A 27,115-nucleotide genomic window follows, 5' to 3' on the forward strand; every position below is an offset into this window, starting at 1 on the left:
GGGTTTTTGGATATTAAAGTAAACCAATAAGCACCATATTTTATTTACCGTATTTTCCTTAACATATTCTAGTCCAATTTAACTGGCAGAATGTTTCATGGTAGAGTATCTGAGATGACTAACCCAAAAATTTGCAGACGAAGGCGTGCTGCTCGTTTATAATGATGGTTTCAGATCTCTATCAAGTGTAAAACTCTGAGCATTATTTTACTGTATAAAACTAATTAATTTTCTTTAACCAAAGTTGCTTGTTTTTCACAGCAGTACTAAACTATGTAGTAAAGTAAAGTGTTGACAGAAAATAATTTTGTGCTAATGATGGCAGTCTTATAGAAACGTGCAAAGCTAGCACGAGAAATTTTCTTTAAACTATGTTGAATCCTTACCCATCTTGGCATAAGGAGGAAAAAGTTCATAATTCATTAAAATCTTGAAACCCAACAACTTATCAAAATATGATAAAACAGAGAAAGTCCATTGTTTGTCTATGGCAATCTTGCCAGTGAGGACCTCAAAGGCGTAATTTGAACTTCAATTTGTCACACTCCATTGACCCATTCATATTTGAAAGCTTTCAATATCCAAGCTGAATAGTGGCCACCCCGCACCATAAAATATGACGATGGCTTCGGCCTCTATTAGGTGGATGGGATCTCAAAATAATTTTCCATTCTGTTATCCATAAATTTATGTATTGCTTAATTGCAATTTGAATCGGTACTCGGCAACCTTTGTTGTAAAACCGTTTTTTAACAAGTGAAATCATTGTTGTACTGACGAAATGGCAAAGTAAAAGTTCAATGCACTCCAGTAAAATAAAGATTTTTCATTCATTACTGAACAGAAGTACGGTCATATACACGTACAATACGATAACAATTCTGAACAGTCAGGCACCATATTCCTGTCATTTTCATAATTACCAGTATATTATACAGTATAACGACAGGTTAAAGAAATTGTCCTAATGTGGACTTCACCCAATTGTTAATTTTATGAAATGTAAACCACTTTCTTCTGATACTGATGTTTTGACGAAATAATTATAAATCAAAGGAATTGTTGCAGTGCTAGTTCCAATATGATGATGACAGTTAAGTACAATTAGAATTAGATTGACTATCCCACTGGGGGTTCCCATACGGGGTTACCGCCGTCAGTGCACCTCATGCTGTACACTATAGCCAATACTTTAGGTTCTTTGCAGCGTCCCTTCGCCCCCTAGCTGAAACCCCTTTCATTTCTTTTACTGTACCTTTATTCATGTTCTCTTTCTTCCAACTTACTTTCCAACTTCTAACAATTGCTTCTTGGTGCAACTGAAAAGTTTGCCTCTTGTTACACCTGTCAAACCTTTCGACTATCAATATCCCTTTCAACGCTGAATGGCCTCAGGTCCTAACGCATGGCCTGTCCATATATTCCATTCCCATCGGGGGTTAGTGCCTACATTGGATTGTAGGCATTGTTCCAGGTGTTTTGCTAGCGTCCCTTCGTCACCTAACTGCAACAACATTAACGTTTTACCACCATTCCGCTATCTTTCTCCAATGTTGCCGTCCAGCCTCCAATTCCGTTTCACTATTCAAAGCACCGAATGGCTGAAGTCCCCTAGTGCTTGGCTTTATGCCGAATTTAAATAACACAAATCGCCAGACTAATCGTGTAGTCGGCAAAGTCATATGTATAGACTAAAAACATTGCAAGAAGCATGATTAAACTGTTTTAGACAGGGATGTTTATCTCAAATGTATAAAAAATATCAACTTTCCTCTTTATTTTCTCTCTAGGCGCTGAATCACCAAAGTGCCCCGGTTCCCGGGTTAACATTCTAAATTTCTTACATCATTTTCTCATGTTCATAAGGTATACAACTGAAATCTAACAAAAACAATGCGAGCCGATGACCCAAATGGTAGATAATTAACAATACAAAGTAATTTTTACGACTAAGTCCTTTATCAAATATCTAATTCTTTACGTTTTATGTTTACTGTTGTATACTATAAACACGAGAACCATTATGTTATTATGTAGGGGGCGGGCCCAGGCCCCAGTGGCAAGGCGCCGCCGCGGGAAGTTTGGACTTTGGAGCTATTCGCTTCACGCTCGTGCGTGTTGCCGATCGGCTATTCTAATGTGTTGGCTCGAAGGCCCTGTGATCATAATTATTCAGTGTTCAATTATAAATGTAAGTTTAAAAGACGTCTGGGTTTAGTACAGCTCCTTCACATGGCGAGAGGAGCTACCACCAACAAGAGACAGGTAGGCTTAACCTAGGCTAGGCTAGTAGCCTAAGCTATTTCACCTTAGTCACGAGACCAATCTCCAGCCAAAACTGTGTTTTTTTCATTGAAATAAATTTCCATTTCCTTATATTGTAAGGTATTGTAGCCTACCATAAAGCTGTCATTGCACTTGGCCTGCCTATGGTCGAGGAGCAGTTTAGAATCTCATTCGGCCACGCCCCCTTCCCCTGGCACGTAGATTATACATGACATTTATCACACTGCACTCTTGAACGATATCAGTTGCTGCTTGGCTATGACACTGATAATATTGAAAGGTCGTTCATTCAGTAAATAAAGGAGGCTCTACAACCTATAAATTGGTACTTGTTTTCGTACAACTCTTCTGTCAACATACTTTTGAAAGTTTTCTCTTCACAACACATAGTAATTCTCTCTCTCTCTCTCTCTCTCTCTCTCTCTCATCCCAGGGTGGAGTAGTAGACCCAAGAGGGAAGCAACCCCCCACCCTCCACCAATAAATGTACACGAAAGGAAAACCAACAAAGAATAAAAAACTAGGTGGTTAGAGAAAATTTTGCATCCATAATAGGCTGTGTTGATGTACAAAGGTTGGCTTTTCTTTAAAAATTTGTGAATGATATTCCCTTGCTTAAGCATGATGTTAGTGATGCTTTGTTACTCGTAAGGGTGATTTAATTAGTATTTGTTCTCATAGTAACTCAGAAATCAGTAAAGACAAAATTCTGAAAGAATTTCCTATTCTCTTGTAGAGATTAGGGAAGTTAGGAGTAGGGGCATTAGGAAATAATAATGTGGACAATATGGTTACATCATTATAACATGCTATAAGAAGGGTGCCTATTGGTTTGCAAAAGAAATTGAAAGCACATTCAGAGAGTATGGAAGGTACTATACTAGAGAAAGTAACTAAACTTACTGATTGGGTTTCTAGTCTGGTGGTGGTCACCAGCCCAGTATTAAATGATATGAGAATTTGTAAAAACCTAATGACTTGACTAGTTATCAGGAGACCACAGTATCCTCTTCCAGTTATTGAAGAAATTTTAACCTGCTTTGGTAAAGCAAAGAGCTTCACAGTTCTTGATGTTAAATTGGGTTTGGCAAGTGAGGCTTGATGAAGAATCAAGCTGCTCGACTGCATTTATATCCCATTTGACGGATCAAGATAGGAAAGCATGTTTGGTATTTCTAAAGCCTCAAATTACTTAGTAGTTGTCCATAACAGCTTACATTATTCCATAGAGCAGCCCGTAAGTGGTATTCGATATTTCAAGTGATAAAATGGTTATGTATGAAATAAGTAAAAATTGATGGTATAAAAATGAAGATATCATCAATGAATGAAATTTGGGTAGTTTATTGTTTATCCGGGTAACCGTCCGCACAAGTGAGTAGTTCGACCCCGACCTAGCGACCTGACCCAGCTCGACCATTCTAGCACAGAATTCAAATAGTTAACATGGCGTCTTCTCATCCCTCTCACATTCAATTTGCCGCTGCAAACCCGGTGACTTATTGATTTGGTGAAATTATGTGACAATGAAAATTAATTGCGTTTGTTTCTGATGAAAAGTGGCCTTTTAGGCAATTTTAGTGGTCTGTGTGAACAGTGTAAGGAAGGAACAGTTAGTCTTGTGAAAGATGAAAACACATGGTGATGCAGTTTGAGAACATGCAGAAAAAGCATTTCAATTAGGAATGGCTCATTCTTCTCCCGGTCACATCTTGATATTAGTACTATACTGTACCTTATTCACGGATGGATTCACAAACTGCCACAGAAATATATGCAAACTGACCTTCAAAATCAGTTCACCAAACACTATAGTCGATTGGTATAGTCTTTGCAGTGAAGTGTGCATCAACATCTTGGTGAAAGATAATCGCAAAATCGGCGGAGCAGGACATGCAGTTGAGATTGACAAGTCCAAATTCACCAAGAGAAAATTTCATAAGGGCAGGCGAGTTGAGGGCTGTTGGGTTTTAAAAGGCGGGATTGATCGTGAAACAAAGGACATGTTTTTTAAGTTGTTCCCGACAGATCTGCTGAAACACTACTTCCAATATTAATAAAAAATATTCATCCCGACTCAACTGTGATTTCAGATTGCTGGAAATCATACCACACATTGAGCCAGCATTTTAAAGATCACCTGAACATTAATCATTCCTTGAATTTCGTTGATCCAAAAGACAAAAGCATCCACACAAACACTATCGAATCTACATGGCGTGTGTTGAAATTAAATGTTTTACCAAGAAGCAGTACAGTGAAACACCTGTACAACTCGTATTTTTCGATGTATTGCATAAAAAAAAGGTATCTTTCTAATGTTGAGTGTGTTCAGAGCTTTTCTAGAACTTATTAAACGGACATATCCATTAGCTAAAGTGGAGTCAACGCCGAGGAAAATGCATTCTGATTCCGCGACACTCAAAAAACACGGGACGTCGCCGTACAAACGGAACAGCCCGTGGTCGAAAACAAAAGAAGAAGAATCGACTTGCCAGATTGGTCCGACAATTCCGATTTCGAATAAGGTACATGTGTTTTTTATTTATATAATATAAGGGGGGTACGGTAGGATTCTCTTGGTTAGGATAGTAATTCGTCGATAACTAGATGTTAGGGGTACAATTTCCTCCCTTGTAACACCTGTGGCTAGTGTGCGCAGCGCAACATTACCGCTTGCCAGAAATATGTGCCTGCCAGGAATCAGTCAAAAAGCGGATAAGGCGCGCAGCGCTGTTCTGCCCCGGCGAAACTGTGATCAGAATTATGTAAAAATGACCGCTAGCAACCACCGGCTCCACAGTTTTCGTCTGTCCACCATTTTTGTTATGTACCATTCCGCCAGTTCTCTTGTCAAAGCTTACTGCCATCAAGTGTTAGGTTCTGACTAGAAAACTGGCCGAACACAGGGTTGCCCGGGTAAACCATAGCCGTTCCTGAAATTTTAAATAGGTAGGATTGTAAAGTCCCCGCTAAGCGGATTTTCTGTGAAGAACCTCCCGTTTTCTACGGTGCCTTCACAGCTGACCCTAGGTTGCGGTACTCAGCCTGATTATCATTATGTAATTGTACATTTATTACCTATGCATTTTACCATTATACATAGGCTAGTGTATGTGTCAGTATTTTTTGTGTTTAATCTACTATTGTTAATCATCACGTTATCTTATGTACCTGTCCTGTTTTGTGTAGAGAAATAGTTTTGACCACGGGTCACTTGTATAATTTTGTACTGACGTCCGCGTATCCGCCAACGTCCGCACGCCGCTTTATAAGCGGGCCGCTTCCTCAATAAACTATTACGGGCTGCCCTAGAAGCAAGAGCCCGTGCTGGCACAAGGCCAGCTAAATCTAAAACAACATCAATAAACTATTACGTGCTGCTCTAGGAGCAAGAGCCCGTGCTGGCACAAGGCCAGCAAAATCTGAAACAACAACAACATCAATAAACTAGCAGTACTTGTCTACGGGCTCTTTCTTTCGCACCCTCTCACAGGATTACAAACCCCTTTCAGTTGCCAGTCAGTAGGAGAGAAAGAGTGATAGTTGCGAGTCCCGGCAAGCCACATATGACCAGCCAGGAAAAAATTGAGAAAAAGCGGGAAAAGGAAAATTCTACGGATGTTTCATACCATGTTTAATTTACTCTTTAGGGGTAGGGGTCTATGGAGGAACAATAAAAGATTTTTAGTGTGAGAGATAGCGGGTTTTCAACCTTAACTGTGGGAGGACGTGTGGTTGTGTGTGTGTCTTTCTTGGAGAATTGTGCTGTCAAGTATTTAATGGCATTTGGCCAGTGTTAGCCCCTCAAAGGAGGACTGTAAAATGCTAAGTGTAATTATTTTTGTTTTATCCTCCCTCAGTAAGATGATGAAAGGAAAAGGGTAACAGCTTAGTGGTAGATGCGACAGCTGAAGAATTCGGTCGTTAGACACTAGAGTCTTTCAAGTGCATTACTCTTAAGATCGCTAGGGTGAGGCGAGTCAAGAATTCGTGCCTTGTTAAACGTATTAAGATTAAAAATTTAGCCATGTTAGAGATTGCTCAAGTGAAATTTAAAAAACAATGTGTTATTTATTTAAAGGTAATATCGAAAACATATTTGACTTCACATATTTTCAGTACAAGCCTAATTTATTTTCATAAGCAAGAGATATGGCATAATTTTTGGCCGCCGCTGCCAATCGTCAGTTTCGCTGACGTGGTCAGCGAAGCCATTTAAAAGGCTAGCTTGATCAGGACAACAACAGTGAACACCTTAAGCAGCCAGTGTCATAGGACAGTATGGATAGCCGCCCTAAGTATAGCCAAAGCGGAACAAATCTCCCTACCGCCAACATCTTCGCTCCCAGGCCAAGTTAACTTTTTTGACGCATTAAAATACTTTATTTTAAAGAAACAGGGGGTCCCGTGTAATTGATAGTAAATTATTTTTCTGTCCTAAATGACGAATACAGTAGATAACTTTACCTTCAGAGGAGTTGAAAAAATACAGTCACGTAACTGATAATTGCTGAAATGGAATGTGGACAATAATCAAATGGCTTGAAAAGCTATTCCTGCCGAACCACCCACACAAATTTTAAGTGTTAATGCATTAAACACATTTTGGTATCTTAAGAACTATGATTATTATTTCCAGAAGGCACACACACAAAAATTATTAAGAGCAATCAAAATTTACTCAACTCTGTTTCTTTAAAAACGAAGTACAGTAAATGATCTCTTACCCTCGAGAGATAAGATTTAAAAGAATAAATAGATCTGGCAGCGCTGTATTATTTTCCTGGTCACACACTAGCTATCTTAGACTGTTTAAAGAGTTGTAGGCGGCCGAACAAGGAAAGAAGCATTGGGGAGAAACAGGGCAGCTGCCAATCAAAGTGATGAACAATTTCTGGAGTGTTGTTTGCCGAGAGAATCGTCGGGATTGGAAGTGCTATACACTTGTGCTGTTAGGAACTGAAAAGATTGATATTTACTTCTCTGGGAACTCCAGTTATTCCCCTGATAGCTACCCTGAAATCTTCCATGAAAAGACCGAGTTCCTTGGAAAGACCGAGTTCCATTTGGCACCTCACAATGGTTTCCTGTCAGTGCTCCCGAGGCCATGGAGGGGCTGAGATATAGGATAACGACGACAATCGCTGGATGATTTTAAGATCCGTGGTGAGGGGATGGGGTAATGAGAAGGTGAGTGTTAGGGCTTTGGTTGCGGGGGTTGTGCCTTTTTTTTTTTCACACGATACTGGTGCTGCTTCCACGGGTTGTTTAGTTGTTTGCGGCCGTGTTTCTTGTTGATATGTTGGTTGCTGGGATATCAGTACATGTTCAGGTGCTGGTGTCGGTCTTACTGGATGTCTGATTTTAACTGAAATGTTTGTCATTCTTGTACTGCAGCGTTTGAACCAAGCATAAAGGTGTGTTGTCACGTGTCATTGAAAACCACCTCATTTGATATAACGGAAATGAGTGCAAATTGGGATCGCAAGGCTACAGCCGCTGCATTGACAACGCACCTTAATGTGGTCCCTGTAAGGGGCGTTAATGCCATCAGTGCACCCATGCGGTGCACTGTAAGCGTTGCCTAAGGTTCTTTGCAGCGTGCCTTCGGCCCCTAGCTGCAACCCCTTTCGTTTCTTTTATTGTACCGCCTTTCATATTCTTTTTCTTTCATCTTACTTTCCAACCTTTCCCAACAATTGATTCATAGCGCAACTGCGAGTGGTAATTTTTTCCAGCCCTCCTGCCATTTTTGCATGAAACACCATTTTCAAACATTTTACTGTCAAAAATTTCTATTAGTTATGTTTACAAGTCCTTATTTTTCTCTGCTATTAGGCAACGGTTATGTATTGAATTTTTTTGTTTTGATGTGCAAGAAAAATATAAATTATAGAAGGTTGGAGGCCGAAAAATTTAGGCCTTTGGGCTAAATTCTATATGCAGTTCAGTTAATTCAACCTTAATGTGGCTCAGAGCAGTTGGAACACTTGTGTAGTAGGTTCCCTTTCTTTAATTTTTCCAGGCATTCTGTAGTCTCATGTTTTTCTCTTAGATTGCCTTCATTTACAGGTCCTCAGCTCTGGTCTAGGTGATGGCCATAATGCTGGCTAGGAAAGCACCTGAGAGCTCTGCTGTTTACTCCTCTGTAGGAAAGTATCCCCTTACTCCGACCATTACTTGAGGTTCTTGCTGCCTCCCTTCGGCCCCTAGCTGCAACCCCTTTCATTCCTTGCACTGCACCTCTGTTTGAATTCTCTTCCATCTTACTTGTCACCCTCTTCAAACAGTTATTTCATAGTGCAACTGCGAGGTTTTCCTCCTGTTACACCTTCAAAACCTTTATACTCAATTTCCCTTTCAGCGCTTAATAGCCTCATAGGTCCCAGCGTTTGGCTTTTGGCCTAAATTTTATAGTTCATTCTCTACTTGGCGTGAATCTGGACCCCTTAAAATGTCTAGAACTTTCCTCTACGAGTGGGAACAAGCTAACGATGGCCGTGCTAAACTTTTCATTAGGATTTAATTGTTTGTCTTTCGGTGAACTGATGAATTCTCGTCGGTGAATCGGTTGTGCTGTAATATAAATGCCGGGATTACTCCTCTCAAGGGCAACAATGGCAGCGTTTGAGGTCCGTCCTTCTGCTGGTAGCACTAAATTTCAGCGGTGGTAAGTAATTTTCCCCGTGTCTGAGACTGAGGGAGGAAGGGATGGACTTTGAGGAGGAGGAAGGAATGAGGATGCCAAGGGGCAAGGAAGGGAAGGTTGTGAGGGGCGGGGGAGGTGGGGTGAGAAGTTTCAGCAGGTATTGCTTGGTTAATACCGGTGTTCCTCTTCGGTGATCGGTGATGAGGTCGGACTTCGTCGGTAAAAAAAAAAAAAAAAAAAACGGTTGGGAGCGGTCTCTGCCTAGAACGAGTCATCTCGTATCACTGTCACTCAAGGTACTCGTCGCTTCCAGCCATCAAAAAATATATCCATATAAACAGCAGCAAAATGCGAGTGACAATGCCGTGAAACTACCGAAGCGGTAATGGGAGGGCAACCACTGACGGGGAGCGGGTAGGGGTTCCTATTACATTAAGCTTGACAGACCCAGGGGACTATCAAAGAAGCATGCATGAAGCCTTAGGAAACCTCGAAGGAATAGTGGTTATCGCAGACAATGTTTCGGTGTACAAATAATGGTTAACAGATGAAGCGGCAGTGCTGGACCATGACATAAGCTTGGAAGCTTTACTACAGACGTGCCAAAAGATTATTAAGCTGGTCTAAGACCAAATAAAGCAACGTGTATCCAAGGTCATTTATATCGCCCACGGATGCGAATCTCTCAGTAGGATTTTGGGAATGGTCAATTATCTTTATAAGTTTCTCCCAAAGTTAAAAGATTCAGTATATTTCTTAATAAATCAGAATGAAAATGTTAATTCATGTTATAGTGGAACTTTTAATAAGATAAATTAATGGTAGAAGCACCATTTCTGATATATTTTGACAAGTAACTGATGCACCGCCAGTATCAGAATGCCTCTGTTAACACTGATGCACCCCAAAGATATGCTCGAATAAAATAAACAATGTTCAGGTAGTTTTTATAGGGTTTTGAAGTGTTTATACTAAAATTATCACTATTGAAACCGAAGAAGAGTGTTTATACTAAAATTATCAGATTCACTGTATAAATTTCTTAATAAAGGCCTCCTAGACTATCATTCATGCCTGTGCAAACAAAGTGATTGTGCAGTGGAATTAAAATTTAACTGGATAAATTAATGAGCAGTCATCAGTCATCGACCGATATTTTGATAGTAGATGCTGATGTCTGACTTTAGGGATGATCGTGGATTGCCCGATGAAAGACAAGAAAAACTGGATGAAGAGCAAAAGAATATGCTCGAATAAAAAAAGCTAAAAGACTGAATAAGTTTGCGCAGGTCCGATAGTTTAAACAAGCATTACGTTTTACAAGTGTTTATCGACAAATTATCACTATTGGCTATCATTCAGTCAAGCAACCTTTCAGTGTTTATACGATGGTTAAAATTTCAATCACCCATTTTATGCAGGCATGAATGATAGTCTATGGAGGCCTTAAGAAACCCACTGTAATTGAAATATTTGTCGTCTATACAACAGATGGCGTCAGTGTCAATGTAGTCAGTTGTTTCACCTGTATGTGGACTTGGAGATCCTTGTTAAATGTTCATATGGACTTATTTTGGTAAAATTGTGTTTACCCACAGCACCTGCACCTGGTCTGCTTTAAGCAGTGAGTAAAATTAGATTAATATTGTTCATGCAGCGCTTTTGTAACGGGTGGTATTTTCTTTACTAGCATTATGAAAACCAGATAATAATTGTTTCCTTTCAGATTTTAAGTATAATAATAATTTAACCTTTCAAATTGTAAGTGCACTGTTTCCATTTTGGCAGCTAGCACATTGTGTGATACACAGCACAGTGGTTTGTTTGTTGCAGTAGCGCCGGTGCAAGTAACCAGAGGTGCCTGAATCTGGAAATATTTCGCTGTTTAGGATGTATTGGCCAATTATATGTTAACTCATGTTTAACAGTTATTTGGGTTATTGTTGTATTATATGACGTGTAACAATAAGTTTAGACTTCAAGTGGAATTGTGAATAATTAAATAGTTTCAGAATCTAAGGTCTTGGACAGGGTGTTAATGTATTTTTTCTTGGTGTTTAAATGTAATTTTCATATGTAATTTGGCCATGTGGTGAAGGATAATAATTACAAGAGGATTTTATGTAATGTGTTGTACTGTGGTTGTGTTTATCTCTCATTTAATTTGTGTAAAATTAACTGAATATCTCGTGACCCCCTTCCCTTGCTGGAATGTCATAATAGGTTACAGAGTGTTGCTGCAGTTGCGAAAGTTTAGCTTTAATGTTCATTACAAACCAGGAAATAAGATGTTCAATGCTGTACTCAGAGAAGGGATTATTTGTTTCACAAGCAGTTAAATTAAGTGTAATATCCATGTCTGAAAATACTGGTGTAGCAAATGAAAGATTAGAAAACATTAGAAGGAAAACTGCGAAAGATGGAATTGCAAACTTTAAAATGGATCATTATTAGTGATTGGCCCACTCTCTGTAAAAAATGTTTCTGAAATTATTAGATCCTAACTTAAATTGAGGGATGAACTGTTTAAAATGTGTTTTTCTGGAGTTCGTGTATGGTTGTTCCTTCATGTCTAAGGTCATATACGTTAAAGTAGTTATATGCTCATGATGGCATAGAGTTCACTATATCGGTTATGGCCATGATGTTTTGTGTTGGTGTAATATGTGTGCAGGGAATTAGAAAAACTGTTGCCTTGCAGAATTTGGAACTACTGTGCATTTCAGGGCCGTGTCTAATAGATTTTCGTCGATAAAATCTTACCAAAGCATCGGATATGGATCGTATTTTGGGAATAGCCATTTGAAGCCACAGCCTAATTGGCAAAAATATACAGTGTCTAATGTGGATAATTAAGGCACTTATCTGAGTAAATCAAGGAAATTTAAAGGGAAACTTAGCTAAATTTAGTAAGCCCCCAGAGAGAGGCTATTTGTGACGTAAACTATGACATCAAACGTAATAGCAGGGTTCCCAGTAGTATGATAATAATCTTAGAAACACAATTATTTGACCCTCTTGTACAATAAGCTACCTTGAGTAGGATATGCGATAATTATCGAAATTGTAAGATAATATACTATAAATGGATTAATGGATTAAAAAATTTAGGGCATAGCCCAAGCGCTTGGACTAGAGTTAAGAGTATCATTCAGCACTACAATAGTTATGGTTAAATGAAATATATGTATAATGAACGATGTAAATGAAATAATCAGAATAACAGAAAATTGAACCAATGATTAACTTCAAATCCATAAAAGAATAAATAGATAAAACCGGCAATACATAGACTCACTGATAACCACTCAACAACCCTACAACAATACATAGACTCACTGATAACCACTCAACAATCCTGCAACAAACATTAGGTGTCAGTTTCAAGTAAGTGAATCTTACGTATAGAAGCAACAAAATTGACACAGAAGCACACAAATAAAATAATGAAGGGGGAGTAGTGTGCTATACCAAGCACTGTGGATTTATTATGGGACTGATCATGCATTAAGGAAGTTAAGATTAGAACACTTGCGTTGTTACATTAATTTAGCAGGAATAAGCGGGTACACGTGAACTGGAACTTTTGAGGCAATAAGAAGCAACAGAAACTCCAGAGTAACAATGGTTTTCACAGAGAGAGTTACTGTAAGACTTGGTGCATATTTAAAGTTAAAGGAAGCGTGAATTGCTCCATGGAACTGTATTACACAATATTCTCATGTGATGGCCATTCCCTTATTGTACTCTACTTAGATTATTATTATTAAAGTAGTTTAACCAGACCACTGAGCTGACTTTCAGCTCTCATAGGGCTGGCCCGAAGGATTAGATTAAAATACCAGGTCTAGGCCAGAGGCCAAGCACTGGGACCCAATAGATCATTCAGTATGATAATGAACGAATTAAAATTAAATTAAAAATTCCACATAGGAACATGCTCTCATACTGGGACACACACCTACAATAAATACATTTACTCATGCTTCCTTACATACCCACTAAAAAGGTATATTAAAATTCAGAACTAAGTTAAGGGACTCGTTGAAAAGATGGGAGAGAGAGAATGTAAGGTAGGTGTTTGAGAGAGTGAAACAATATAAGAATTCCATATACTACTACTATTACTACTACTACCAACATTTGAGTCTTCATTCATAGAGTATATGGGCGGGGTGTCTAGTAAATACGTCAATGAGTGGAAGGGCCTTCAATAATGACGTACTAATCTCTATCTACGAGCCTGCTGGATTTAGCTAAGTTTCCCTTTAAATTTCTTTGATTTACCCTGATAAGTGCCTTAATTATCCACATTAGACATCACTGCATATTTTTGCCAATTAGGCTGTGGCTTCAAATAGCTATTTCCAAAATACGATCCATATCCGATGCTTTGGTAAGATTTTATCGACGAAAATCAATTAGACACGGCCCTGAAATGCACAGTAGCACAAAAAAAAAAGCTAAAGAATCCCCGAGTTCACATGATTTTTCAAAGCGAGACAGTGAGTAATAAAAGACTCCTGGAACTTAAAAGTTAGACAACCTTGCAGATATGGAAGAGGCACCAAAAATTGATTACCCAAGAAGTGGCCCAGAACCTCAAAGAACCCTAGCTGAGAATCATGCTAATATTCCAGGACAGAATTACGTGAGGGTTGTGTAATTCGAAAACCTACTTATGTTAATGATTTTTATTAAAATATGAGCCAACTAGGTATATAAGTTAAATTGTATCACGTACCATAGAGCCAAAGTATTTTAAAATTTTGATATGAGGGAGATGTAACAGTAAGAATATTGTTTAGGATTAAATATCCAAGGCTGTATGTTTTTTTTTTTTTTTTTTTTTTTTTTTACGAGAGCAGGCGGGAAGTTTTGTTACTAGCTTACGTTCATGTTGCTGATCACCTGTCTCCTGTGTGTTGGGTTAAAACTCTGTCATCCTAATTGGTCATTGTTTAAAAATAATGTAAGTTCAAAGGACATCAAGATTCATTACAACCCCTTCACAGCAATTAAGAGGGGAAAATATGACTCATTAGATAACTACCATTCTTACAACTGGAATTGTATACAGTCATACTTCAGTAAATGGATGCCCCAGTTAACGAACAGCTCGGTTGCAGGATGTTTTTTCTGAAAAAAAATCTGCTGTTAATGGACTTTCGCTCAGTTTAAGGATGAGCAAAGACAATCGGCTAAAACATGTCTGGGATTAAGTTTGGTTGCATGACTGCAGTTCCCAGTTACCAGCTGAAACAAAGGGAAGAGTTAAGTCTGTGCTAAACTGTTTTCGTGTCTTTTTCGTTATTCTAGTGCAAAGTAATTGTTTCGTATATAAGTCATCACGGCCTCCAAGAAGGCTAGAGATGCCAGCAAGGCTGAGTCTGTTGTGGAGGATGTTGTGTCTGGGCAAGTCAGAGGGAGCGGCAGCATTCAACTGCAGAGGAGTTGTCATCAGAGGAGGAGGAAAGGGAGAATGTCCCTAGTTTATTAAAAAAAAATATGTACTCAATTAGTTGAAGTGCGAAGCTTTGATGAAAAATGTCACCCTGACAATACTGTTATAACCCTGCTGAATGACGATGCCATCTCACTTTACTAACATTTTAAAACAGGGCTAAAACCAACATCATTGAATAGGTTTTCAGTGAGAAAAAAAAAGTGAATTTCAAGAGGAGAGCGGCAAGAGAGAGAGAGAGAGAGACAACCCCAGAAACACTATTCATTTTTATGGAAGGGGAATCTCTTTCCAGACAACTCTCCACTTTACCTTCCTCCCCACCTACCACATATACCAGTTACAAATGAGAACAAATTTGCATTTATTGCATCTATTTACTTTGTAAATTTATCTAATTTCTGGATGCTGAGCTTGTTAAATTCGAGTTCAAACGGTTTATTTGTAGTATTTTTGGAGGTCTGAACGGATTAATTCAGTCCCCGTTATTGCTTAAGAGAAAAAAAATCACTCCATTAAGGGGCGGATCAGTTTAAGGACAGCCTTCTGGAACGGATTAAGTCCGTTAACTAAGGTTTGGCTGATTATGATGATTTGGAATAACAGTTATTCAAGATAGTCATGATTAATACTAATTAAGAAAATATTTTAAAACAGTTGAAATGTTAAATTGTGGTTGCACAGTTATTATAGATGTATATGTAGTATATTTATTATACAGTATATCTATATACATTTATATATAATAATATATATATATACATATATAATTATATGTATATATATATATATATATATATATATATATATATATATATATATATATATATATATATATATATATATATATATATATATATATTAAATATATATATATATATATATATATATATATATATATATATATATATATATATATATATATATATATATATATATATATATATATATATATATATATATATATATATATATATATATATATATATATATATATATAATATATATATATATATATACATATATATATATATATACATATATATATACATATATATATATATATATATATATATATATATATATATATATATATATATATATATATATATAATATATATATATATATATATATATATATATATATATATATATATATATATATATATATATATATATATATATATATATATATAATATATATATATATATATATATATAATATATATATATATATATATATATAATATATATATATATATATATATATATATATATATATATATATATATATATATATATATATATATATATATATATATACCTAAAATATATATTTAAACATGACCTACAGTCTGGTGTGTCCCTGCCAGTTCCATACAATGGAGCGTTTATTGGTTATGACTATGAAAGTTAATGGGGATAGTAATTTTATTATTAGTCTGTTTACATTTTTGTTTCAAATATTCTCAGTATTATGATTTCTAATGCTAGCTTACTGTTTTATTGTTTTAGCAGGTAATAAAAGAAAAACCTTTAAGCTATTATATCTGCAACTAAAGATAGGGGTGAACGAGTAGGCCTACGTATGTAGGGTCATCTAGAGGTAAAGCAATTTATGATGAATCTTAAAACTTACGTTATGAAATAGGCGTAAATTATACGGCTTCAGTTGCCACTCAGTTAGTGTGTGAAAGTTAGGTGACCAGGAGTCAATTAATAAGTAAATGTTAACGTGACCAGGAGTCAGTTAATGAGTGAAGGTTACGTGACCAGGAGGCTACGCGTGGATTTATTCAACGTTTCGTGATCCACTTGTTTGCAGTAATACAGTAATCCAAGAACAGGAGAATACAGGTTTATAATGACCTATTTGAAAAATAGATTCAGTATTTTTACAAAGGCTCGCATGTCTCAAGTTGGGTATTTGTTGTGCGACTTTGTCGTATTTGTCTGTTAGGGGTCCTACTGGTCGAGTACGAACTAGCTGAATTCGTCCTTTATTACTGAATTCTGTGGCAAACTTTATTTTTCAGTCAAGTGCTTGCTTAAATATCTTCAAATAGAACATTCGTTATCGTTAGAGATATGAACAGATTTTCATATTCAAGAGTAAGACCATTGGATGTAAAAATGGTGGCATCTGATTGCGGATTTATTGTATCACATAAACCGCATTCTGATCACCATTCTAGATTAATTTTGTATTACTTATAAAACTAATAGAACAATCTGTCAATGAATCAGAAACTGAGTATGAAATATGATGGTAATTACGACAAATTTCAGAATATCAACGACTGGTAAAATGTTTACCATTTTACCAGTGGAAAAAAAATTCTTGTTTCATCAGAATATTATGAAATACTTGAAGTAAAAAAGTTATGAGAAATGAAAACTTATGTCATGTTATTTAGGGAGAGTAGGACCGGCAGATGCCATCGTTATTGGAAGTACAAGTACAGATCATTGTGCCATATGAAACACGTTTAGTCTACATCAAGTTTGGGAGCAAACATAGTATTGTTGTGTTCATATTTCATCAATTTAAAACAGATTTTCAACTATTATGTTTTATTTATGCGAGTAAACATTTTATATATCGAGTTTAACATATAATCAATCCTAATTACATTGAGAAGGAAAAATGCAGAAAATATATTACTTTAGGAAAAACTTGCAGCGATTTTTTCGTTTGCAGTTGCTTCCTAGCTACCATAGTTTTTTTCTGTTCTAGAACTTGTATAGATAAGGAAAATAGCATATTTTTTGCATATGAAGCCACCATGTGTGTGTTTTTTGACAGAATGCGAAATTTTCTTAGGATATTTTTCTTTATTTCCAAACTTGGAATTGCCGATCCATAAAATTAGCTTTACAAAATTCATAAAATGGATTCGACTGTTAACATTACTTACCTAGATTTATTTGAAAAGCTTCATGATGCTATCAAAAATAAAAAAATAAGCACCAGCGACCCACAATGCCAAAATAACAAGACTGTTTTCAGTGTGATAAAAGATAGTGATGTTTCAGAGTCAGTAGTGATTAATTTTCTTAAGTATTTTAAACCTAAATGGTCAACTGTGAATAGGAATAAGACACATTTTAAGGAAGATTATTCCCTTTGGTTAAGTAACATGGCATAAGACTGTAAAGAATTTGCAAATGCTGGTCCGAGTTTTCCATACAAGAGCTCTGAAATTTCCAGTGAAAAAACCAAAGAAGCATAAAGCAGAACGGCTAATCATTACTTCACCTGGAAGAACGTTGTATGCAACATCTAAGTTTCTGAAAATGATTGGATACAAAAATTTGGCTGAAGAACTTTCAAGTTTATCATTAAAACCAACCTTTGATAATAAAAAGGCATATACTCCTGAAGAAGCATTGACTCAAGTAATCTCTCACTGTTTCCTAAGTAAGCAATGTTACCAGCTCTTAAGATCTGGAGCTACTGAAGGAAAGATCCAACTTTATCCAACCTATATGATTCGGGAAGCAAAAGAAGCGTGCTTACCAGCCCCTGCTTCTGAATGGAAAATTTCTGATTACAGTGCAAAAGTAAAAGAATTCTTAAACTCACATTACGAGAAGCTTGAAAATTTGCCAGCAGATAATTTACATCTAGGTTGCGAAGTTGGTTTTAATGGAACATCCTGGCTAAGTATATAAACAAAGCTAATCAGTAAATGCTGAACGGAATCTTGCCGCAGAAAGCAGTCTATTTATAACAAACATGGTTCCTCTTGAGCTCGCTGCAACTTCACAAAATCTTGGAACTAAGGTCGTCGTTTGGAGAAACGTGAAAGTATCATCACTGCTTTTCTGTCGCCTAATTTAAGTTTTCCATAGAAACTAAACAAAATTTTTTTTCTTTAGTTGTAGAAAAGCAGTACTTATATACAGTAGAGTTGTATTTCAAATTCAAAACCTACTGAAGTAACTGATGATTTGTTAGCGTACCAAAATATGTTTGACCATGGTTGATGGTAAAGTTGCCACAGCACGGTCACCAGTCATAAATTCGATGCAGTGCTGTTCTTTATGTGGTGCCTGTTCTAAAATCATAAATAATAAAGAAGTAAAAGCCCGTTCATTAAATCCAGAAGCATTAAATCATGATTTGTCTACCTTACACGCATGGATTAGGTGCATGGAATGTTGCCTACCTATAGCCTACAAAATTGATATACAAGAATGGCAAGCACGCGTTTATGAAGAAAAAGAATCGGTTAATCGGATGGAAATATTGCCCTCAGGTTTTTCAGGAATTCAGAAGTTGCGTGTGAAATTGCTGGCCTTGATCGTTTCTTTATTCCAACGCTTTATATAATTTTATCAACCCCGCTGATAGATTTGAGGAGCTTTGCTTAGAAGCAGCCAAGTGGTATGTGCAAAATGTAGCTGGTAACACCTGCCCCAGACCTTGCATCGAAGGAGTTCAAGAAGTTTAGATAATCTTTCATACGGAAAATATCCCGAATAAAGTTTGTTGAAGACTTACTGAGGAGACTGATTTGCTCGTCTGATCCCTTAATTAGTTCCCTTAGAAAAATAACTTCGCAAGATCTGAATTACCCAATGAAGCAAAGCATTTAATAATCCATACTCTCTGAATTAATTTAAAACGTGATATTGATGTCTGTATTTTAATTTTTTTACTCTGATGAAGTGATTCAACTACATTCGTTTTAGTTTTATATTATAGTGCAACCGTAAAAGAGATTACCTTTCATGTTCAGTGAGAAAATGGGTAATTTATATTTTAATTTTTACATCACTATTGCACAACAGTAATAGGTTATTTTCTATGTTCAGTGACACAAACGTAAGATACTTTAAGTGAATAAGATATACTTGATAGAAATATTCCTATATATCTATTTTATTCCATATTTCTTCCATATTTCTTACAGAAAACAACAATACTAAATTCAGTGCGTATGTCATTTTCGCACAATACATTATACATGACACAAACAGAGAAAGATTTAATAAATCGCTTAGACAATTATAGATTAGTGTATGAATAATATTTTAAACATTATTAAATGAAAATCATGAATTTAAGAGAGAGATGAAAGCGAAAAATAGTCTTGCCCATAAAAATGCTGTTCTGGCTCCCTGTGCTGTCCTTTAATTTCGTCTGGGTTATGGAAGAAAATCTACATATTTACTGTAGTTATTAAACACACTTTGAGAAAATTACCAGGGAAATTGACACATTTCTAGGAAAATAGGTAGTTTTGACTGTAATTAAAGAGACTGCTTGTTAACTTGAAGCCAAACCCTACCTTTCTCTTCATTGTTTTCAAGGACAGGAAAAGGAAATCCGATTGGCCGTCATTTTGCTAGTTTATATCTTGAGTATAAAATTGGTAATCAATGAAACTATGGCAGTTTAATTCAAAAGAGTACATTTGGACTTTCAGTTAACTTAAGCAGGTGAATTTGACTTTTTTTTTATTTATTTTCAGAAGGAAAAGAACAAGTTCACTGGAACTTGTTGTACTGTATCCTAGAAGGAAAAAAGATTGAATTTAGTTTCGAAGGAATTTCCTGACTCATGGGGGAATACCTCAAATTATGATCACACGAAGAAAGGCAAAAGACAAAAGTGAATACTCTTAGCAAAACTTTAGTTGACGCAACCTAATAGGGTATGTAGTCGGTGTATTACGTTCCCCGATAAGCCAGTTGCCATTAAGTTAGTGCATGGCATAGGTAACTACTAGCTTATAAAACTAGGAAGTTGAATATTTTTAGGCTCTAGACAGCATTCCTTCATCTGGTGTTGTATTTCTCTAAAAAGTCCCCTGAAGTACAGCCTGAGTTCCTGCGAGTTACAAACTTCTGGGTAATGTAAAGAAAGTAAAAGCCGTAATGCCACTGAAGACTGGTGAATAGCATAGCATTGAGTTCAGTAGATTTTGCTCTACGCACTTCAATTTTATACATTTTTTTAGAATTAGAACTATAATTTGGCTCATAAAAGTATTTGACACTTACGTGTAATGTGAAATAGAGAACTTAGAAATTGATTACCTTAATTAGGTACGCAATCAACTTTAATGACAATTGTCACCTGTGAATGATGATTGTCGATTTTTCCAGATTGACCAGGAGACCACTGGGGCGGATAGAGAGCCATTTTCACGAATGTTTTGGACTATTACAATTTGGAAGACGGAGTAAAGACATTTGCGAAGGAAGAACAACAATGTTCTCAACATTTGGAGGCTTCCTTACAGACTACATAAAAATGTAAGAACAGACCAGTAGAGTATTGCCTTCATCTGGGGCTACTTATGCATTGGAAGTTGATTTCTTTGCTTATGATATTAACTCGATCCACTATATTCGAATATTAGATTAGTCAAGTCAAAGATGATGCCAACGTAATTGATAACTATTTTGGGATAGCAATTGATAGTAATGCCAGGAAGTTTAGATTATCTAATCTATTTTAAAAGATAATGTTGGTTCTAATGCTTAAAATGATTCTGGTAATGTCGTCGGTTGAAGATTTGTTTAGTTTGTAATGGAGTCGGTGCCTTTGTAATTTTTTTAAAGTGCAAGTTTGGAGAAATCATGTTGAAAACACTTATTTAGCTTTTTTAGTAATACGACTTCATCGTGCAAGAATTGTCTAGACGCGCGAACCGAGATGAAATTCGAAAAAAACGTGGGAGTACTGTAGAGACTGAGGGACTCTTTCACAAATTTATGGCTATAAAGCTTTGGAAAACAGAGTTATAGCCAAAGAGAAACTTGGCAAGTTCTGGCGGATTTTCCAAACGAAAAGTTACAAGCTTTTCCGTCAGAGGCCTCTTGCTGGCCTTGATGCCCAGAATCAGTCTATTCTAGACTATGTCTTTTCTGTGAAAGGCTATTGAAACCTCCTGTAGAGAAGACATCAATCAAATCTAAACTGGGTTTGCTTGCCTGGGTCTGTAAGACGACTTCCACTGGATCTCCCAGTGATTCGAGTTTGAAATTGTTCTTCACTTGACTATTAACATATTGTGCTCATAGGCACTTTGCTGATTAGGTTATAGGATTGCCTTTATTTAGCTTTCTGTGGTAAATTTGAGGATTTGTTGAAGTCGTGAAATATCTTTGGTGAGAGCGAATTGGCGTCCACTGGAAAAACTCGGAAAGCTTTAAACTTTTCATGAAAAGTTGCACTTATAAACTACAAAAGTACTTGTTCAAAGTCCCGGTGTTCACTCACCTTCCGACGTTGACTTAATGGTATTCTCAAGCACGCGTTCCTTCGTGCTGTATTGATATTGAGTATATATATATATATATATATATATATATATATATATATATGTGTGTGTATGTATATATATATATATATATATATATATATATATATATATATATATATATATATATATATATATATATATATATATATATATGTATATGTATATATATAATATATATATATATATATATATATATATATATATATATATATATATATATATATATATATATATATATATATATATATATATATATATATATATATATATATATATATGTGTGTGTATTATGTATGTATGTACAGTATATACCTAAGAACATTCAAGTTACTAACTTTCGGAGATACGAACAAACGTGATCGTATATTAAATTTGTATTTGGAGACCTCCCCAGGCCTGCTTCCCCAGCCAGGCTAGAGACCTGCTTCCTTCCATGGAAGCAGCCTCTGTGCAGGATCTTCCTCTGTCAAGGTGCCCTTAAGGGAGGGCTTCCTTAGGGTGCCTTTGGGTCCCTCACCCTTGTGGTTCAGGCCTTCCCCAGGCCTGCTTCCCTACCCTGACAGGAGACCTGCTTCCCTCCATGGAAGCAGCCTCTGAGGAGGATCTACCCCTGTCAAAGGTGCCCTAAAGGGATAACTTCCCTAGGATGCCTTTGGGTCCCTCACTCTTGTGGCTCAGGCCCTCCCCAGGCCCGCTTCCCCAGCCAGGCAGAAGACCTGCCCCCCTCCAGAGGTGCAACCTCTGAGGAGGAACTTTCCCCTCTCAAGGGTGCCCGTAAGGGATGGCTTCCCTAGGGCGCTTTTGGGTCCCTCACTCTTGTGGCTCATGCCCACTTCCCAGCCAGGCAGTAGATCTGCCTCCCTCCAGTGAAGCATACTCTGAGGAAGATCTTCCCCTGTCGAGGGTGCCCTTAAAGGATGGCTTCCCTGGGTGTCTTTGGGTCCCTCACCCTTGTTGTTCAGGCCCACTTCCCCAGCCAGGCAGGAGACCTGCCTCCCTCCAGTGAAGCAGACTCTGAGGAGGATTATCCCCTGTCAAGAGTGCCCTTAAGGGCTGGCTTCCCTAGGGTGCCTTTGGGTCCCTCACCCTTGTGGTTCAGGCCCCTCCCAAGGCCCACTTCCTCAGCCTGGTGGGAGACCTGCCTCCCTCCAGGGAAGCAGCCTCCGAGGAGGATCTTCTCCTGTTAGGGGTGTCCTTAAGGGATGGCTTCCCTAGGGCGCCTTTGGGTCCCTCACCCTTGTGGTTCAGGCCCTCACCAGGCCTGCTTCCCCAGCCCTACAGGAGACCTGCATTCCCTCCATGGAAGCAGCCTCTGAGGAGGATCTTGCCCTGTCATGGGTGCCCTTTAGGATGGTTTCCTTTGGGTGCCCTTGGCCCCCTGTAGGGCCTGGTTAAGGGTGGACGTACGGCATTGTCCCTGACGAAGATGTGGGTGGCGGAGGACAGACCGGGAGGCATGAAGGGGGATGTCCTGTCGGTGTATGTCCACTGGCAGGGAGTGAACTTCCCAACCCTATTGCGGAGCCTCTGTATTGTTAAGTCGTCCCAGTCCTCAGGAGGGGTGTGTCAGCGCCGTCAAGAATTCTCCGGGGACGGCCAGTGTCTCCCCGTAGACTTTCTCAGCAGGGGAGGTGTTGCCTTTTGCCTTTGGTGCAGTGCAGAGACCCAGCAGGACCCGGGGCAGCTGTTCCTTCCACCTCTCGTCAGTGCAGCGTGCCATGAGAGCTGCCTTAAGAGAGCAGTGCGCCCTCTCGACCATGCCGTTCGCTGCGGGATTCTAGCCATTGTGCTGTGTAGAGTTGTATCCATCAGGCGTGCCCAGGAGACCCAGAGCTCTGACAGGAAGGCTGGACCCCTGTCCGTAGTGATGCTCTGTGGCACTCCAAAACGGCTGATCCAACTGGAGAGGAGGGCCTCTGCGCATGACGCTGTTGATGCCTCCTCCATGGGGGTTGCCTCGGGCCAGCGGGTGGAGTGGTCTATGATCGTCAGGAGGTATCTGGTTCCTCCCGATTGCGGAAGGGGCCCGACGACATCGCTGTGGATGTGGCCAAAATGCCGACGAGGCTGGGGGAAGTCGCCGACCCCGGACTGTGTGCGCCGGGACGTTTTGCTGGCCTGGCACAGGATGCAGCTCCTTGCCTACTGGCAAACGTCCTTGTTGATGCCATGACAAACTTGTTAGTCATGAGGCGCGCCGTTGTGTGCCCGATGGATGGGAAAGACCGTGAACTATGTTGAACACTTACCTTCTCGAAGCAGGTACTAGGGGGCGTGGGCGGCCTGTGCTGGTGTCGCAGAGGAGAGTTGTGTTCGAGCTTGCTAAGGCCACGTCTTCCCACTTAAGAGCCGTCGCTGCCGCCCTGTAGTCTGCCTTCTCTAGGTCTGCCGCTTGTTCTCTTGCCAGGTCTTCATAATTGATGCTGAGGTGAGGGAAATTGATTTTTACCCTAGACAGAGCGTCGGCCACTGGGTTTTTCCTGCCAGGGGCATAGTTGATGGTGCACCCAAATTTGGAGATGGCGGTCAGGTGCCACTGTTGCCTTGCAGACCACGCATCTCACGGCTTTGCAAATGCGTGCACCAAGGGTTTGTGATCTGTCAGGATTGTGAATTCAGTCCCCTCCAGCAGGTACTTGAAGTGTCTCACGGCCTGGTAGATAGCCAGCAGCTCTCTGTTGAAGGCACTGTAGCGGGTCTCTGCTGGCAAAAACTTGTGGCTTAAGAAGGCCAAGGGCTGGGGATTGCCGTTCACAAGCTGCTCGAGTACTGCGCCGCAGGTGATATTGCTGGCGTCCATTGTCAACCTGAGGGCAGCAGTGGGTTTGTGGTGAGTTAAGGTAGTGGCACTGGAGAGGGCTCTCTTTGTTGCAATGAATGCCTGCTGCTGCGGAGCGTTCCATGTCAGTGTCTTTGGTATGCCTTTCAGGATTGACGTCAGGGGTTACATAGTGCGGGCAACGTCTGGGATGAAACGGTAGTAGTTTACCATCCCGAGAAATTCCTGAAGGGCCCTGATGGTTTGTGATTTCGGGAAGTTCTCTATAGCTTTTACTTTAGAGGCCGTGGGGCACACTCTTGCTGGGGAAATCTCGTGGCCGAGGAAGTCTACTTTTTCTTTCCTGAAAATGCACTTGTCGAACCTGACGACTAGTCCGCTGTCCTGCAGATGTTTCAGGATGGCGCTGACGTGGCGAAGGTGTTCCTCTGGGGACCTGGAGAAGATGAGAATGTTGTCGATGTAGCAGATGCAGAAAGGCAGATCCCCCAGCGCTGGAATGTGGCACCTGCGTTCCTGAGACCAAAGGTGGAATAGGAAAATGTGTAGCTCCCGAAAGGCGTGATGATGGCAGTCTTTGGGACGTTGTCGGGATGCACAGGGACTTGGAAGTATGACTTCAGCAAGTCCATCTTGGAGAAAATCTTTGCTCTGTGGAGGGCGCCCGTCAGGTCTTGCATGTTAGGGAGGGGGTAGTGGTCTGGTGTTGTCAGTGAATTCAAACTCTGATAGTCCCCGCAGGGCCTCCACAAACCATTGGATTTCTTTACCATATGGAGGGGAGAAGCCCACGGGCTTGATGCTTTTTTACAGACGCCCATCCTTTCCATCTCTGCAAAGGCCCGTTTGGCATCTTGTAACTTCTGTGGGGACAGTCGTCGGAACTTGGCATGGGTTGGTGGGCCCGTTGTGGTGATGTGATGGAAGATGCTGTGCTTTGCTGAAGCCCCAGGTGACTGGCATAGCTCTGGTTTGAATACGTCGGGGAAATCCTGTAGGAAGGACGTGTAGCTGTTGAGGGCTGTGGAGCAGATAGTGGGCATTCCAGGCCCTGTGAAGAGCTGACGGGAGTGGCAGGTTCCTGTGTTGAGGAGGCGTTGTCTTGCGACGTCGACTAGAAGTCCGTGGTGTCCTAGGAAATCTGCTCCCAGCAGGGGGAACTTTACATCCGCGATGACAAAAGGCCAGTGGTATCTGCATCCCAGAGTTGAGATAGTCCAGGTCGTCATACCATATTTGCGGATGGGAGTTCCGTTTGCTGCTATGAGGGCGGGTGTCAAGTCGGGTGTTTTTTCTAAACCTTCCCTGGATGGCGGGAAGACCGACTGCATTACCCCTCTATCTACCAGCAGGCACCATTCAGAAATCTCTTCTCTGATGAAGAAACCTGCTGGCCGGGGGGAGTTGGATTTCACGGCCACAGCTGGTACTTGTGGCTGCTTTTGTCGTTTTTTGTGAAGGAACAGGGAGGCCTGCAGTTTCTGGCATTGGTTCCGAACTTTCTGTGGAAGAAGCATCATGCCGGGTTTGACTATGTCCTGTGTTCCCTGAGTGGTGTCTTCTTTCTGTAAACGGCGTTGATGTCTGCGTCATCATCGTCGTTCTCCTCCGTCAGGCTGCAGGCTCCCAGGGCGGCGGCATTTTTTTAGGCCTTGTTGGCCTCATATAGTTTCTGGGCGTCGTCGACTAAGGCGTCCATGTCGAGGCGAGGGTGTTTGCTTCCCTTATCTGGCGCTTAACTTCCTGCAGGAGGCGCCGAAGGACGATTGCTTTTGTTAAATCTATCGTTCTTTTCCTCCTGTTTTCTTCGCAGCCTGGCAGTGTTACCAACCCCTGTAGTTCGTCCCAGGCTTCCCTGGGTGATGCTTCTCCGAGGGGCTGGGATAACAGGTCGAGTGCGCGCTGCGCTTTCTCGGTCACAGGCATGGAGTAAGATTGCATCAGTTTATCTTTCAAGGCCGCGTATGTGACCTTGTCTGGTTGCGCGTCGAGCCAGGGGGAGATTCTGTTGAACACCTCTTCTGGGAGCGCCGTCATGGTGATGTTAGATTTGATAGCATCGTCTGAGATGCACGCTATGTGAAAGTGCGCATCTGTGCGCAAGAACCATGATGCCGTGTTCTGCCACAAAAACGGGGGAAGTTTGACCGCGTCTGGCTTTGATGGCAAGAGAGGTATACAGATGATGCCGCGGGCTGGAATTGAGGTTCAGCTTCTGACATTTTTACTACTCACACACCAAAACGCAGGAAAATGTGTTGTATTGAGTCCGTTAATGGTGCTGATTGTTCAAGTGGTCGAACGAAGTGCCAAAACTTGCCCGTTTTGGGTACGCCGTATTTAGTCCATTAATGGCACGGTTTCTGCCAGGGAGGAAGCTATCAGAGGCCTAAACTGATGTCTGTACACTACCTCCCTTCGTTCTTACCTGACATGAAAGGAGACGCAGGCTTCTGCTTCTATTTATAAATTTATTACTTATTATTTTAATCTCATATTATCTTTATTTTTTATTTAATTTCACTGTGCTTGTTTGTCTAGGTCTTACTTTTCCTCTTAACTCCATGTTTTCCCCTTTTCAGTTATCTGCTAATCAGACCAAAAATCTCTTATCTATTACTCAGTCTTCCTTTTAGCTTTGAATTGTCTTTCTA

The 27,115-nt window shown here is 39.5% G+C and overlaps 1 long non-coding RNA gene across 2 annotated transcripts in view; it reads left to right on the forward strand.

Moving 5' to 3' along the window:
* Positions 1 to 1,792: 1,792 nt before the first annotated feature.
* The window catches only part of LOC136848567 (uncharacterized), a 94,453-nt gene continuing 69,130 nt past the window's right edge, over positions 1,793 to 27,115 (forward strand). Inside the window, exons 1-2 of one of the 2 annotated variants that reach the window (XR_010856051.1) lie at positions 1,793 to 2,265; positions 20,520 to 20,669. This is a non-coding gene — a long non-coding RNA (uncharacterized lncRNA). The remainder of the gene's footprint in view (positions 2,266 to 20,519; positions 20,670 to 27,115) is intronic. The other variant, XR_010856048.1, reaches the window with a different exon arrangement.

The sequence above is a fragment of the Macrobrachium rosenbergii genome, chromosome 2 (assembly GCF_040412425.1).
Source record: "Macrobrachium rosenbergii isolate ZJJX-2024 chromosome 2, ASM4041242v1, whole genome shotgun sequence".
NCBI classification, from domain to species: domain Eukaryota; kingdom Metazoa; phylum Arthropoda; class Malacostraca; order Decapoda; family Palaemonidae; genus Macrobrachium; species Macrobrachium rosenbergii.